The sequence below is a fragment of the Mustela erminea genome, chromosome X (genome assembly GCF_009829155.1).
Source record: "Mustela erminea isolate mMusErm1 chromosome X, mMusErm1.Pri, whole genome shotgun sequence".
Lineage (NCBI taxonomy): Eukaryota > Metazoa > Chordata > Mammalia > Carnivora > Mustelidae > Mustela > Mustela erminea.
Genome location: NC_045635.1, coordinates 15,764,636 through 15,781,793, shown reverse-complemented (window position 1 = coordinate 15,781,793; position 17,158 = coordinate 15,764,636). Strand labels below are relative to the sequence as shown.

Sequence of the window (17,158 nt, the reverse complement as noted above, 5' to 3'; positions counted from 1 at the left end):
ACCTCCCCCATTACAACCAAGCAGGGACTTCTGCTCCCTTTATCTCTTGTGACCCCATCACTATTGCCTGGCTTAGACCTGTCATCTGGGGCCTGGCCATTATTACAAGAGCCTTAGAGGTCTCTGTCCCTCCATCCATGTCACCCTCCTGTTATGGATTCATCTTATCACCCTCTTACCTAACCTCCTCTGACATCTGCCTAGCACGAGCATAGTCTAGACTACTGATAAGACAGGTGTGTTTAAATGGGGCTCCCACCTACCCTTTCAGCCCCCTTTCTCTGGCCAGCACACTCTGTACACCACCACCCCCGCACCTCACTGCTCATGGCCATGCTCTTCCCTGTGCCCAGAATTCCCTTCCTCTCTGTATCTGCCATGTTCATCCTTTAGTACTTCTGTCACATCTCACTTCCTCCCTGAAGCCTTCCCTGACCACATACTTTTGGTAGATTTTCCTTTTCTCCCCCATTTCCGTTTTGGTGTTGATAACATAAATCAGGTCATGTGCAAATAAACTTGGGGTTGACATTTGTAAACTAAAGCATACAGATCTTAGACATGGTTTGATGAGTGTTTTCTTATACACCTGTATAACCAACCCAGATCAAAAAACATTTCCAGCACCTAGAAAGCTTCCTCATGCCCCCTCCTAGACAGTGGCCCCCAAAGGGAACCATTTTCCTCACCTCTTTTTTAAAGATTTATTTATTTATTTGAGATACGGAGAGAATTGCGTGTGGTGGGGAGGAGCAGAGGGAGAGGGAGAGAGAAACTCAAGCGGACTCCACACTGAGCATGGCGTGCTACACAGGGCTCACTTTCACCACCTAGGAGGTCATGACCTGAGCTGAAATCATGAGTATCACGAGTCAGACGCTTGACTGACAGAGCCACTCAGGTGCCCCCTCACCACTTTGCACTGTGGTTTAGTTTTGCTTATTTTTGAGCTTTGTTAAAGTGGATTCGTGTAGCATGCCCATTTTTATTATGGCAAAATATACATAATCTAAAACTACTTTAGCAATTTTTAATTTTGTTGGCATTAAGGACATTCACATTGTTGAGCAACCATCAGTGCCATCCATCTCCAGAACCTTTTCATCAAGTATATACTTTTTTTTTAAAGATTTTATTCATTTATTTGAGAGGGAGAGAGAGAGAGAGAGCAAGAGCACCAGCAGGTGGAGGGCCAGAGAGAGAAGCAGACTCCCTCTTGAACAAGGAACCCGACCTTGGGCTCTACCCCAGGATCATGACCTTAGCCAAAGGCAGACACTCAAGCGACTAAGCCACCCAGGTGTCCCAAGTATATGCTTTTGTGACTTTTTTTTTTTCATTCAGTGTTATGTCTATAAGATTCACCCATGTTGTATCTATCAGCAGTTCATTTACTTTTATTTCTGAGCAGTATTACATTGTGTGAGTACTACTATAGTTGGTTTTATCCATTCTTTTGCTAATAGACACATGGGTTATTTCCAGCTTCTTATTCTTTTGACTAAAACTTCAATGAACATGCTTGTGCACATTTCTTGGTGCCCATACAAAAGCATTTCTATTGCTCATGTATGCCTAGAAGTAGAGTTGCTGGGTCATAAAGTAGGCATATGTCTAGCTTTAGCAGATAGTGCCAAACTGTTTTCAAAGAGTTGGAAGCAGTTTATTATTGTTGTTTTAATAAATTACCACAAATGTAATGGCTTGTAGCAACTAAATTTATTATCTTATAATTCTAGAAGTCAGAAGTCCTAAAATACGTGTCAGTAAAACCTTTCTGGGGACTGTAAGGTGAGAACCCATTTCCTTGCCTTCTCCATCCAGCTTCTAGAGGCTGCCTGCATTCAGTGGCTCCTCACTCCTTCCTCTGTTGTCAAGGGCAGCAGCAGGGCAGTATCTTCCAGTATCTCTTTCTCCAGCTTCTGGTTTCATCGTCATATCTCCTCTCTCACCCTCACTCTCCTGCCTCTCCTGTGATTGCTTTGGGCCCACTTGGAAAATCCTGGATAATCTCATCTCAAGAACCGTTACTTTGTCACATCTGCAAAAGCCTTTTTGTCACATAAGGTAACATTTCCACAGATTCCAGGGATTAGGATTTAGACTTCTTGGCAGGGATGAGGGAGAAGGTGTTATTCTATCTACCACATGGCTGTGCCATTTTGCATTCCCATCAGGAAAGCATCAGAGTTTCAGTTCCTCCACATCTTTGTCAGCTTTTGGTATTGTCTGTCTTTTTAATTTTAGCCATTCTGATGGGAATGTGGGGGTACATCTACAGCTACCACCTTCAGACAGTATGTCCTCCTTTGCTGCGATACAGCTTTTTTTTTTTTTAAAGATTTTATTTATTTACTTGAGAGAGAGACAGTGAGAGAGAGCATGAACGAGGAGAAGGTCAGAGAGAGAAGCAGACTCCCCACGGAGCTGGGAGTCCGATGCGGGACTCGATCCCGGGACTCCAGGATCATGACCTGAGCCAAAGGCAGTTGTCCAACCAACTGAGCCACCCAGGCATCCCAGCGATACAGCTTTATTGCAACTTCACAGTATTTTTTTTAAAGATTTTATTTATTTATTTATTTATTTATTTGACAGAGATCACAAGGAGGCAGAGAGGCAGGCAGAGAGAGAGGAGGAAGCAGGCTCCCTGCTGAGCAGAGAGCCCCATGCGGGGCTTGATCCCAGGACCCTGGGATCATGACCTGAGCCGAAGGCAGAGGCTTTAACCCACTGAGCCACCCAGGCGCCCCGCAACTTCACAGTATTATAAATATTTGTTTACGTGCTTCTGTCTTGCCCAAGCCACATATCCTTCATGCAGCAGGTCGTACCTGGTTCAGTAGAGGCTCCTTGGATGGTAAATAATGACTGAGGGCATTTTTAAATAGAGAAGTGAGCAGAGCTGAAGATGTAAATGAAAGCCTGTGCTTATGGTCCCATCTGTGGCTTGAAGTAGAGTTTCTCCCAAATAAAAAGTAGGACCAGAGCAGATAATCTGGTTTCTAACTTTTGCACACTGTTGTCTTTCCCAAGATAGATAATCTATAAGTGAGTAATGCTGTAGAAGGAGCTGTGAGCCTCAACTCCTGAGGGCGTTGGTTGGAAATGACTTCACCTTATATGTAAATGAGAGGGGAATGCAGTTCCAGCAGGCAGTCTTCTGGGGAGTCTGGTCTTGGACCTTAGCACTGTCTGGTTTTCCTTTTCCCTGGATTCTGCTGAAGTATAGCAACACACTGCGGCTTCTGACTTGCAGAAGGACTGGAAGGTGAGTGGGGTTTCTTGATCTCAAGGAATGTATTGCGTGTAGACTTAAACCCACCTTGAAGACTTGAGGCTGGAATTTCTGAGGAAGGTGAAGCCAGAGTAGAAAAGAATTTGTAATGCCCCTAAACACAGAGCGGTGGGTACAAATGTCTTGACACTAGGGAGATAAACCTGGAAGGAGGGATTAGTATTAGACAAAAGGCAGACAGGATTGTGTCTTCCTTTGGGAAGATTCTAATATGAGTAACTGTTCTCTTGTTCTTGTTTGTTCCCAGTTTCCTTTGCTGGGCACACCCCTGGTTTCATGAGGGCTATAAGGTTTCAGGGCCTCAGTCTTTTCTTTCCAGGCACCAACATATTGGCAGCATTCCTACAGCTTGGCATTACTTTGACCCTGTGGGGTATGATGTGTATGAGAAAAATGTTGGTATGGATGTGGCAGAGGACTTCTTTGGCGCTCATGAGAAAACCTCTCTGTCACTGAGAAGACCTGATTTGTCAGAATTTAGATCATAAAGGAGTTGGTCGGGGCACCTGGGTGGCTCAGTGGGGTAGGCCTCTGCCTTCGGCTTGCGTCATGATCTCAGGGTCTTGGGATTGAGTCCCACATTGGGCTCTCTGCTCGTCAGGGAGCCCACTTACCCCCCACCTCTCTGCCTGCCTCTCTGCCTGCTTGTGATCTCTCTCTCTCTCTCTCTCTCTCTCTGTCAAATGAATAAATAAAATCTTAAAAAAAATAAAGGAGTTTGTCTTTTGAGAAAAATACTAGCTCAGGGTAGGAGTTACTGCGTTGGGCCTATGCTGGGGTTATTGGTCCCTGTTGAGACATACTAACAATGTCACAGCTTTAGCGATTTGCGTAGGTACACATGTGATTCACAAGATAATCTTCAGTCAAGCCAGCCATGCCAGAATGGAGGCATGCCTGGGCCTTGGGTGGTGTGGACAACACACATACCGGGAGGACTGGGATAGGTTGAACAGAGTCATGGCTATGTTTATGGAGTCCCTGTGACTTCCTGGATGTCTTTGTCTCTCTGCCTGATGTATCTGAGTTTTGGAAAAGTCATGTGGCTGCATTCCTGCTGAGAGCTGATCTTCCCACACTCAGACCAAAGCCTGGCCTTTTGGAGATCCCCTCTGTTGACTCCAGGTCTCGAGGGCATCTTGAGAGAAAACATGGGGAGTACTGTAAGCAGGTGCATGTTAAATTTTTCTAGGACAGACAGTAGATCTTTGCTTCACATTCTCTGAGGCTGGAGGGGCACCCCTTACCTCATACGTCAAGAAGTCCTTTATGGTCATATAGACCTCTCTCCTCTAAATGCCTCTTCTCTTGCGTTGCCCTCTGTGAACAGGCAGAACAACAACTCAGCATCCTTTTGAGAAAATCTCCCAGTTTCCATAAGGAACCGGGGCTTTCTGTGGGGCCCAGTTCCCTACATGATGTTTTGTTTGGTGTTTACTTCTGTGACATTGGTGTCTCCCTTCTCTAACTCTTTGCACAGATTCCCCATTATGTAGCCTCTTTACCTCTTTCTCCAGTTAAGAATTTACATATGAGATATCACCTCATATCTGTTAAGATGGCCATTATCAAAAAACAGAAAACAACAAGTGCTGGTGAGTATGTGAAGAAATTGGAACTTTTGTGCTCTGTTAGTGGGAATGCAAGTGCAACAGTGTAGCTGCTGTGGAAAACAGTATAAAGTTTCCTCAAAAAAAAGTAAAAATAGAACTATACCATATGATCCAGCAATCCCACTTTTGAGTATACATCCAAAAGAATTAAAATCCAGATCTCAGGGATTTTAACACTGTTCACAAGGGCTAACATGTGGAAACAACCTAACAAATATCTATGTACAAATGAATGGATAAAGAAAATGTGGTATATACATAGAGTGGTATATTACCTAGCCTTTTTTTTTAAGATTCCATTTATTCATTTGGGAGAGAAAGAGAGACAAAAAAGAGCATAAGCAGAGGGAAAGGCAGAGAGAGCAAGAGAAGCGGACTCCCTGCTGAGCTGGGAGCTGGACATAGGGCTTGATCCAGGACCCTGAGATCATGGCCTGAGCTGCAGGCAGATGCTTGACTGACTGAGGCACCCAGGTGCCCCATATCTAGCCTTAAAAAGGAAGAAAATTCTGCAGTATGTGACAACGTGGATGGACGTTTGATGACATTATGAAATAAGCCAGTCATGGAAAGACAAATACTATATACAGATATTCCACATATATGAAACATCTAAAATAGACAAATTCACAGAATCAAAGAGTAGATTGGTGGTTCCCAGGAGGTGGGCAGCAGGAAATGGGGAGTTACTAATCAACAGACATAAAGTTGCAGTTAAACAAGATGAGTTAAGTTCTAGAGATCTTCTGTATAACACTGTATGTGGAGTCAACAATATTGTATTGTATATTTACAAGTTTATTAAGAGGGGTGCTGTGGCTCAGTCAGCTAATCATCTGCCTTCAGCTCCGGTCATGATCCCAGGGTCCTGGGGTCGAGTCCCGGATTGGACTACCTGCTCCTTGGGGAGCTTGCTTCTCCCTCTGCCTCTCTCTCTTTCTTTCTCTCATGAATACATAAATAAAATCCTTAATGTAAAGAATGTAGGAGGGCACGTATTGCACGGAGTACTGGGTGTGGTGCATAAACCATGAATCCTGGAACACTGAAAAAATAAAATAAAATTTTAAAAAAGAATGTAGAGATCATGTTAAGTGTTCTTACCACAATAAAATTTTAAAAATGCAAAAAATTTGGGACACCTGGGTGTCTCAGTCGGTTAAGTGGCTGCCTTCAGCTCAGGTCATGATCCCAGCATCCTGGGATCGAGTCCTGCATTGGGCTCCTTGCTCCATGGGTAGCCTGCTTATCCCTCTGCCTCTGCCTGCCACTCTGCCTGCCTGTACTCTCTCTGTCTCTCTGAAAAATAAATAAAATCTTTAAAAAAATTTACAAAGAATTTACTATTTAAGACCTTAATATGATCAGTTACCGGTTTAGCCACTAAGTAGCTATGATGATGTGGGCTAGTTTCTTTTTTATTCTTAGCCTCAGTTTCTTTACTTATAAAATGGGGAAATAACAGAAATTCCTCACAGGGTTGACAGGAGGATTGTATGAGGTAATGCATGGGAAGTGTTTAGTGCAGTGTCTCGCACATAGGTGCTCCGTGAGGTAGGTTGTATGGCCATCATCTGTGCATTGAGTATAAGATCCCAGATCTTATGTCTGTGAATATAAAAAATAGATTTTTGGGGTCCCTGACTGGCTTAGTCCATACAGCATGTGACTCTTGACCTCAGGGTTGTAAATTTGAGCCCCATGTTGGGGGTAGAGATTACTTAAAAATAAAATCTATAAAATACATATATACTATGTATCAGTGTACTTATATTGATATATTTGTATCCCGGCTTTGCCTTCCAAGAAGCTAGTGACCTGGTGAGATAGGCTTTCTCTAATTTAATATAATCCAAGTCTAATGCAGAAAAATACCATAAAGGAAATACAAAATGGACCATGAGGCCATAGATAAGCGCAGTTATTCTGGTGGAGGACCAAGGGACAGTCTTTGTGCATGTGTGAGTCTTCATAGTCACTTACATTTAGGTGTCCTGTGGTTAGCAGGACAACACTGTCAAGTATTCAGCATATTGTTGCTGGAGGCCTGTCTGTGGCCGTACTTTCCAGTTTCTGCGTAGGAATGGTGGTTCTTTTTCTTCCACTCAAGCTCAATTTATATATTGAAATTCTTGAAGGATACAGTTGTGCCCTATGCAGGAGCTTATTCAGCCAATGGCATTCATTTTCCTCTTTCTCTAAGTATGTCTGAGACTTGTCCTAAGTCCATTTTCTCATTGTGCTAGATGAACTTACTCCTCCCTCTTTGTGTAGTTAGCATTTTCCACAGGGAACACAGGAGACTAGAGGAAAAATTGTTATTTTTTATCCTCTGTCCCTCCTCGACACCCACCACTAGATGTTTTGCTCCACAAATTGGCCTGGAGATCAAGACACCATTCAGCTTTCTGGAACTGTGGAAATTGTCATGGCTTTTGGCAAGATAAGAGAGTTGAGTAGTATGCTATAAGTTTAGGATTTTAGACTCTGTGTTGACCAGTGTGGTAGCCAGTTGCCACATGTGGCTATTTAAATTAATTAAAATTAAATAAAATTTAAAATTTACCTCCTCAGTTGCACTAGTCAGATTTTAAGTACTCAGTAGTCCCACGTGGCTAACGGCTACTGTATTGGACAGCACAGATACAGAACATTCCTTTCATGGCATTAAGTTCCATGGGCCAGCCCTGATTGAGAGGATTATCTTTTTTTTTTTAAGATTTTATTTTTATTTATTTATTTGACAGAGACCACAAGTAGGCAGAGAGGCAGGCGGGGGTGGGGGTGGGGGAAGCAGGCTCCCCGCTGAGCAGAGAGCCCAGTGCGGGACGTGATTCCAGGACCCTGAGATCATGACCCGAGCCAAAGGCAGAGGCTTTAACCCACTGAGCCACCCAGGAGCCCCAAGAGGATTATCTTAACAGTTGTAGGCTACTTAATAGAGAGAGGAAAACACAGATGTTTATCCATGGTGTGATGGTTTTCATCCTTCCTTCAAATGATCCAAGTTGGATGTATAAGCATTAAATGTAGCTGCCTAATGAACTGAACATTGACTAATGCATGTAAAATATTCTGACCTCATATTTGTAATGCAAAAAAGGATATTCGCTTTCTGAACTTTTTTTTTTGTACTGACATATTACTCTGAAGCAGCTATCAAGTGTGTATTCATTGATTAGAGAGCCCTGAGTTTTTAAATTTTTTTTATTGTGGTAAGTTATATATAACATAAACTTTACCATTTTAACCATTTTAAAATGTACAGTTCAGTGGCATTAAGTGTATTCACAATGTTATGTGACGGTCAGCACTATCTTTTTCCAGAGCTTTATATCATCTCAAACAAAAGCTACGCCCATTAAATAGTAACTCCCCGTTATGCCTTCCCCCTAATCCCTGGTAGCCAATATTCTATTTTCTGTCTCTTTGTTCTAGGTACCTCATATAAGTGGACTCATACAACATTTATCCTTTTGTGACTGGCTTATTTCACTTTGCATAATGTCCTCAAGGTTCATCCATGTTGTGGCATATATCAAAATTTCATTTCTTTTTAGGGCTGAATAATATTCCATCCATCGTGTGGATAGACTACATTTGTTTATCCGTTCCTCAGTTGATGGACACTTGGGTTGCTTCCATCTTTTGGCTATTGTGAACAGTGCTGCTATGAACTTGGGTGGCCAAGTACTGTTTGAGTCCCTGCTTTTAATTCTTTACTATATATACACAGAAGTAGAATTGCTGGGTGATAAGGTAATTCTATCTTTGACTTTGAATTTTAGGAATAAGTTTAAAAATTATTATTGATATATAATTCATATTAACAAAAATGTCACCCTGGTGAAGTGTATATATAGTTCAATGGTTTTTAGTATATTCATAAGGCTCTACGATCACCCCCAACTCATTTTATAGCCTCTTAGGAACCAGAGTTGGGGAGAGAGGCAGAATCTTGAAGGCAGATTAGTATAAGACTCTTAAAAAAATAATTTGTGAGGCACCCAACTGGCTCATCCGGTGGAGCATGAGACTCATGAGTTCGAGGCCTACGCTGGGGGTAGAGATGACTTAAAAAAAAAAAGATATTTCTATCAAATACTTGGAATGCTGTGCAGTCTTTAGCAAGAATACTCTGCTCACTGTGAGCCTTTTGGAGTGAAATTCAGAAAGGCTCCCCTGCTACCTGACATATTTTCAGCTACTTATGAGGCCTTGTTTTATGGAACGGGATGTTGAATAACCTCACAAATGGGTCAGACTCCTCAGGAATGCTCTGGAAGCTGTGGCTCCTTTCTTTATTGCACCTCCTATGTTTGCTTTGTCAGATATCCTTACCTGGCTCGAAAGTGGTTCTATTCCTTCTCTGGTGCTAATCTCAAATTCTGCAACGACTTGGTTTCCAAACATCAGATTGTTTACAATAAATACCTTCAATATTTTCAATATTGATTTTTAGATTTCAGATTGCTCTGATTAGAAGCAAATAATAAAACTCACACACTTTTGTTATTGAACAACTTGGGAATTGGGGTGCTGACCCCCCCATGCAGTTGAAAACCTGCATATAATGTTTGACTCCTCCATAATTTACTGATAACCTACTGTTGACCAGAAAGTTTACTGATAACATACAAAGTCGATTAACACCTATTTTGTGTTATATGGATTATGTACTGTATTCTTGCAATAGAGTATGCTAGGGAAAGTGTTATTAAGAAAATAATTAGGAAGAGAAAATACATTTACAGTAGTGTACTTTATGTATTGGGAAAAATGCTTATGTATATGAAACCACATAATTTAAACCCGTGTTGTTCAAACCTGGATTGTTCCAGGGTCAACTGTATATACCATGAGCAGAGAGCCTGATGTGGGACTCGATCCCAGGACCCTGAGATTATGACCTGAGCCGAAGGCAGATGCTTAACCCACTGACCCACCCAGGCGCCCTTAGCTGTCTTACTTCCTTAACAGTGATTTTTTTTTCCTCCCCTAAATTGTACTATAAGCCACCCACCCATCTTGCCCTCCCTCTTGCACTCTTGTCATTGGCAGTTTCCTTTTCTTTTTTTAAAAAACTCTTGTAATAGTAGTAGGTTAGCTATAAATCCTTTAAAGAGGATGGGGCACAGCTGCAGGAATTCATCCCCAAACAGCAAGGATAGACAGATGACCACTCCTGAGCCCTGGAACGCCCTTTTAAGGCGCCTGCCTTTATTCTATACTCTGAAGCTGGCTTTCTTTTCACTGGCTGGGCTGCAAGGAACTCAAGAGCTAAATTAGTGAGAGCCCCTGGGCCAGAAGCTGCCTAGGCTTGATCCCTGATCCCATGCAAGTTTCAGGACAAATCAAATACACAATTTCTTCAGTAACTTCTTCTGTAACAGAAACAATGTTTGATACTCTTTAATGGTAGAGGAGCTTCAGAATCTGCAAATATCTGTACTATGACACTCGCTGTTCTTGGCATTGAGAAAAGTCTGGTGCACTTGGGCATAAATAGTTTATTCATTTAGTATAGTGCTCTTCTTGCTTTCGAAGCCAGATGCCCGGGGATTAAATCCTGGTTCTCCTTTTCTTACCTAGGTGACCTTGAGAAATTCACTCCTTTTTGGAAGATTCTTCTCCTCTCTGAAAGGGGAGAATAATAAATCTGACTCCATGAGGTTGTTGTGAGATGTAAATAAGATAATACAAGCAAAGCACTTAATACTGTGCCTGGCCAAGAGTAAGAGATGAATAAATATTAACTGGTATTAAGGGACCATATTTTTTAATGTGCCTGCCATATACTAGGTGCCAGGTTAGGTTCTGTGAGGAATAAACCAGGGTCTCATGAGTAGAATTCAAGCCCTCTTGGTGTTATAGTTGTGCCTGGAGCTTGACAGTTAATGCTGGGGAAGCAGAGGCTAGGTGGCATCCACATTTTACTTGTTTCCACAGAACTATAAGTTTTATTAAATAATTTTTATAAAACAATGTTGATAATAAACATCAGCACGGGAAAGATTTGGCTGAGGTTAGGTTTTTCCTGGGAATGGTAGATACTGTCGTTTCTTGTGGGCAAATTAAAACATTTTATCATTTACTGTTGGCCACTGGTAGCTGTAATTAAGGCAAACCATGTTTGTCAAAACAAATAAACTTGACAAAAAGGGTAGTCATGATTTTACTTAATGAATCCCCTATTTTTTGTGTGTTAAGAAGACATCAGTCATGTTCGTTTCCAGGCATGCTCCATATACTTATCTCTTATTCTATTCCATCTCTGTATTGCTGCTTTCGGAACGAGTACCAGCAGGCTGTTTCTGTGGAATTTTCTGGGCCACGTGAGAGAGAAGCACAGTGTACCCTTAGGACAAGATCTGTCCTGCCTTTCCTTGTGTTCCAGAGTCGACTTTGGTTGAGAGAAATAGAATAAGCTTCTGTTTTGGAAGGAACTTTGGGTTTTTGTTTATTTCTTAGAACAGAAAATGGTGAGCATTCTGATAGTAGAAGTCATGTGTCAGTTTTAGCATGAGGGAACCATGTTTGACCTGATTATAGATGGTCAGAGTCAGCTGCAGTCTGGTGCAGGCTAAGCTTTCTGACCCACGGGGGGATAAGGCGAGGGGCTGGGAGAGTGTTCCCCAAAGGCATCTTTAGATACAGCCTCAGCCCCTTAACTCAGTGTTGTTTCGGGGAAAAAAAAATCTTTTAGAACTTCACTTTCCCATCAGTAAAATGGTATTACTTCCTGCAGTTGTATTAAGGATTAGAAAAAAATACATCTGAAGCACACAGCCTGCTGCCTTTCAGGAGTTAGACATGTTGAGTAGTCTTTCTAGGCTTGGAAAAGAATGGTGAGTTTGCTTTGTGGCACCTTCAAATGAGCACAGAGACCAGGCCAGTTAGTTTCTTTTGGTCAACTAAACATCCCTCAGGGAGCGACGGGGTGGCTCATTCGGTTGAGCATCTGACTTGATCTCAGCTCAGGTCTTGGCCTCAGGGCTGTGAGTTCAAGGTCTGCATTGAACTGTTTAAACAAATAAACAAACAAAGCATCCCTCAGTTATTTTATCCAGGGGAGCAAAAAGTGTGTGACGTGCACTGACAGTTCTTTATCCCACGCATGCCATGCTAGACTCAAGTCATCAACTGGAAGCGGCCTCAACGTGCATCTGACACCATGCTCCAGGCAGCTGCTGCCCGTCACTCAAGGTCAGCAGGAGAGATGCAGGCTGGTTGTCACCCCTGCAGCATGTAGTGAGTGAGGGTGCTGACCTGCACCCCCCCTCCTCCATGGCGGTGTCTGTTGAACGTCCTGTCTAAACATGAGCCTGGCTGAATCATAACCCTGTAACACTCCTCGCTCTGGTCTTTTCTGCTTCTCGTCTCTGTTAGTCCTCGTTTCCTTCTAGCTTCTATTTCAGCAACATCTCCTTTAGTGTGAAAACATCCAGAAGGCATTTCTATTAACAGTCTTGTCAGAGTCTAAGGACAGGTACTTAAATGAAGCTCTTGGTCCATTCCGAAAATGTTTGCTGAGTGCCTGACATGTGCCGACCTGTGAAACGTGATAGAGTCAGCACAGTCCGTAGCTTTCCAGAGCTTAGTCTGGTAAAGATAAAAAGTGGACAAATTTATTCTCTTGTTTAGTTCTCCCCTCCATCCTGTGGCAAAGGCAGAACTAGCCATCTACAAGGAGAAAGGGGGCCCAAAGAGCTGTTGAGTTCTGTTAAACAGCTATTGCATGGAGCCAGATTGCTTTTTAGCAGCATGCTGGGGAAGCCCTTGCTTGGGAACACCCTCTTACTGGCTGGCAGTGGGGCATCCACACAAGAACATGAATGGTGGGGCAGGCTACTGGCTGCCTATCCCACAACCATCCTTCCCTTCCTACAGAGCCCAGGTACTGGGGTGGAGAACAGTGGGGCCAGGCTGAGTCACTTCAAGCCCAAGTCATTCTTTTTTTTTTTTTTAAGATTTTTATTTATTTATTTGACAGACAGAGAGAGATCACAAGTAGGCATTAGGCAGGCAGAGAGAGAGGGGGAAGCAGGCTCCCCGCTGAGCAGAGAGCCCGATGTGGGGCTCGATCCTAGGACCCTGAGATCACGACCTGAGTTGAAGGCAGAGGCTTAAACCACTGAGCCACCCAGGCGCCCCAGCCCAAGTCATTCTTGAACGTTGCATTCTCCTTTGCCATGTATTCACTCTCCTGGTTTCCCTTGTAGCCATGGGACCTAGTGCTTGCCAAGAAGATCTAAGGTGAAGACTAGAGGTCTTTCTGGAATCAAAGAGAAATGAGCATGAGGAGACCTCGTGTTTTGGCTCCTACCGTCTTCAATCCACTTCACCTGGTCTCCTGTGAGAATGTGATATTGGAGCTTTGGCAGCCATCTCGTGGTCATGAGGGAGAGATAGCCGAAAAGATGGCTGAGGAGAAAAACAAACAAATCTTCAGTTGTTTATCTTTCAACCATTGAAGGAACACTAAGACTCCCTAAATGCCTCTTGATTAATGAAATCACATATGTCTTTGTGGTTTAAGCCTGGGCTTCTCAAAGTGTGAGTCATAGCCTGGCATCATGATTGTCACCTGGAAGCCTGTCAGAAATGTAAATTCATGGGTTGTATTCCAGCCCTTCTGAATCAGAATTTTGTGCTGTCCAGCTTGGCAATTGTACTTTTATAGACCTTCCAGGTGATTCTGATGCAAAGTCAAGTTTTAGGAGCCTTATTTAAGCCATTGTAGCTTCTAAAATTGATGGTGTCAGGGTCGATAAGAAAAGAGCTGCCATTCACCCGTCAGTTCTCTGTGTCCAGATGAGGACTAGGTTTCTCAACAGTGGAAGCCAAGTGACCCCAGTGGCTGGGATGCAGATCTTTCAGCTCAACTGGTTTGATGATGTTTTTCCCCGGGGGCCCCAATCACACCTGCTTGGGTTTTGGGGTGGCAGTATCTGGGTCCGCAAACACCTTTCTGAGCCCAGCTTAGCCCCCATATCCTGCCACTCCCAGTGGAGCTCTAGGAGTCCTTCACCCCCAGAAACAAATGTGACAGGTATAGATATTTGTTTCTCCTGTGGAAAAGAATTCTCCAGTAGGTAGAGGGTGGTGGAGGAGACACCAGACTTAATAGTTCCACAGACCTGTGGGTGAAATTCTGTCCGTGGTGTTCAGACAGCCAATACCTGCTGAGAGCCTACTCAGGGCTGGGCTCTGGGCTGAGTGCAGAGAAGACAGTGGGAGACAAGGTAAAAGGACATGGTGGAGCTCAGGTATCACAACCGCAGTGATGAGGACAGATAAGGGCTGTGTGCACCTAGAATGCTCCCATCTGGGTACCAAGGTAGAGCAGGGAATGCTTCCTGGAGGAAGTAGCTGCTTATCCAAGAGTATGGAAAGTATATGTTTTGGGGTACAGGTTGGGGTGTTCAGGCAGCGGCTGCAGCTTGTGCAGAGGCCTAGAGATAAGAGAGCCCCTGGCTTCTTCAGAGAAGGGACAAGCGCTCAGGGTGCCAGGAGGGCAGAGTGCCCTGGGAAATGGTTCTATTCAAGCTCTCGGACCCAAGGATGCATCTGAGAAGTAGGTTCAGATGTAGATAGAATGATATTTAAATGATTTATTAATGTGAACTGGGCTCTCGTTGTCTTCAATGGAAATACTTTGACTGCTTTTTATTAAGGCCCACTAACTGCTGCTTGGGCAAAGTAGGCACATCATGGATGCTGCTTTCATCTCACCTCCTGTGCTGCCCTGTTCCCTCTACATTTTGCTGCTCGGAAAAATAATGATACATACTTGTTCCTGTGAACAGGGGCACTTGCTGTTTATCTGGGGCCTTCATAAAGCCACTTCATCTCACTAGGCTTTCCTTTTCTGCTTCTTTGAAGTGGACTAAAATAGTATTACCCTCACTTGTCTGATCCTGAGAACTATCTGGTCTGCTTGTTGGAAATTCAGATTCTCTGCCTCCTCTTGGGAGGTGCCATTTCACCAGGTCTGAGAAGTTTGGGAATCTGTACGTTTTAAATTAACGTGTGTGTGTGTGTGTGTGTGTGTGTGTGTGTATTTACATATAATTTATGTACAGGTCTTCTTTTGTGTATATAATTTACATACAAGAAAATGCACCCATTTTATTTTATTTTTTTAAGTATTTATTTGAGAGAGAGTAAGCAAGGGGAGGAGAAGGGAGAGGGAGAAAGAATCTCAAGTAGCCTCCACCCCAAGCATGGATCCCAACGTGGGGCTTGATGCCATGACCCTGACTGAGATCACAATCTGAGCCAAAACCAAGAGTCAGATGCTCAACCAGCCAAGCCACTCAGGCGCCCTGAGAAGGCACCCATCTTAAGTGTACTGATGTATGTGCTCTGACAGACGCATACGTTCCAGGAATCACTCCCACGATCAAAATACAGACCAGTCAGTCCAAACACCTTGTAGACGCTCCCCACCCTCAGCCCTAGGCAATTATTGATCTGCTTTCTGTTACCATAGATCAGCTTTGCCTTTTTTTAACATTTCCTATACATGGACTCTTACAGAATGTACTCTTTTCTCTCTGGCTTCTTTCATCTGGCATGTGTTTGAGATTCATATGTGGTGTGTGTGTGTGTGCACGTGTAAGTAATCATTCCTTTTGTTGCTGAGAAGAACTAAGAATATAGGATGGTGTCTTTGCATTGCCGTTTTACCCCTTCTCTTGCTGATAGACAGTTGGATGTTTCCAGTTTGGGGCATAGATCCGGTGAGCATCCACATGCAAAACTGCTTGGTGGACATGCATTTGCATTTCTCTAGGGCAAATCCCTCAGAGTGGAGTTGCTGGGTCATGATAAGTATATGCTTTAACTGGGAAAGGAAAAGCCAAACTCTTTTCCCAAGTGGTCGTACCAGTTTACGTTCTAACCTACAGTTCAGGAGAGATTTAGTTGCTTTGCATCCTTTCCAGCACTTGGTATGGTCAGATTTTTGTGAGATTTTTATTTTATTATATTTTATTTTATTTTATTTTTTTAAAAGATTTTATTTATTTATTTGACAGACAGAGATCACAGGTAGGCAGAGAGGCAGGCAGAGAGAGAGGAGGAAGCAGGCTCCCCGCCGAGCAGAGAGCCCGATGTGGGGCCCGATCCCAGGACTCCGGGACCATGACCGGAGCCGAAAGCAGAGGCTTTAACCCACTGAGCCACCAGGCGCCCCTTTGTGAGATTTTTAAAAAGATTTTTCTTTTTCTAGTGGTTGTATAATGACATCTCATTGTGGTTTTACTTCACATTTTCTTTTTTTTAAGATTTTATTTATTTATTTTTAAAGATTTTATTTTTCTTTTTTAAAAGATTTTATTTGACAGAGAGCACACACTCAAGTAGGCAGAGCAGCACACACAGAAGGAAAAGCTCTCTGCTGAGCAGGGAGCCTGAGGAGGGGCACGATCCCAGGACACTGGGATCATGACCTAAACCACAGGCAGACACTTAACCGACTAAGCCACCCAGGCACCCCCACTTCGCATTTTCTTGATGATTAAAGATATTGAGCATTTTTTCAAGTGCTTCTTGGCATGTGAAGTGTCTGTTCTCGTATTTTGTCCATTTTTCTTAAACTGAGCTTGCTTATTTAGCTGTAAGACTTTTTTATTTGCTTCTATTTCCGAATTTTACATCTTTATTCACAGGTGAGATTGGGCAATAGTTTTTTAATGTTAAATTCAAGTGGTTTTCTTTTATAATTTTTATTATATCCTGGATACGAGTTCTTTGTCAGACATCAGTATTGTGAATAGTTTCTACTTATCTGGCTTGCCCTTTCATTTTCCTAATGGTGTCTTTTTGAAGAACAAAAGATTTAAATTTTGTTGAAGTAAAGTTTATCAATCTTTTTTTTCAATTTTTTCTTTTCTAGTTTGAGCTTCTTGTGTTCTAAGAAATCCTTGCCTACATCAAGGTCATGAAGATATTCTCCTAGGTTTTCTTCTAGAAGTTTTATAGGTCTGTTTTGAGTTAATTTTTATATATGATGCAAAGTACAGATTGAAGTTCACTTTTTTGCATACGGATAGCCACTTGTTCCAGCACCATTTTTGAAAAGACCATTATTTACCCATTGCATTACCTTGATGCCTTTGTTGAATATTCAGCTACTCATATATATGTGGCTCTATTTCTGGACTTTCCATTGTGTCCTCTTGTTTGGTGTGTCTGTTTTTATACCAGTACCATACCATCTTGATTATAGGAATCTATATTT

General features: G+C 42.8%; 1 protein-coding gene across 29 annotated transcripts in view; it reads left to right on the top strand.

The window, feature by feature from the left end:
• The window catches only part of MAP7D2 (MAP7 domain containing 2), a 97,148-nt gene that overhangs the window by 12,719 nt on the left and 67,271 nt on the right, over window positions 1-17,158 (top strand). The window contains exon 2 of one of the 29 annotated variants that reach the window (XM_032331090.1): window positions 12,041-12,117. The exons of 27 other annotated variants lie outside the window; for them this stretch is intronic. The gene's annotated coding sequence lies outside the window, so the exon portion shown is untranslated. Of the gene's footprint in view, window positions 1-3,150; window positions 3,272-12,040; window positions 12,118-17,158 lie in introns of those variants that run through there. One more of the 29 variants, XM_032331092.1, reaches the window with a different exon arrangement.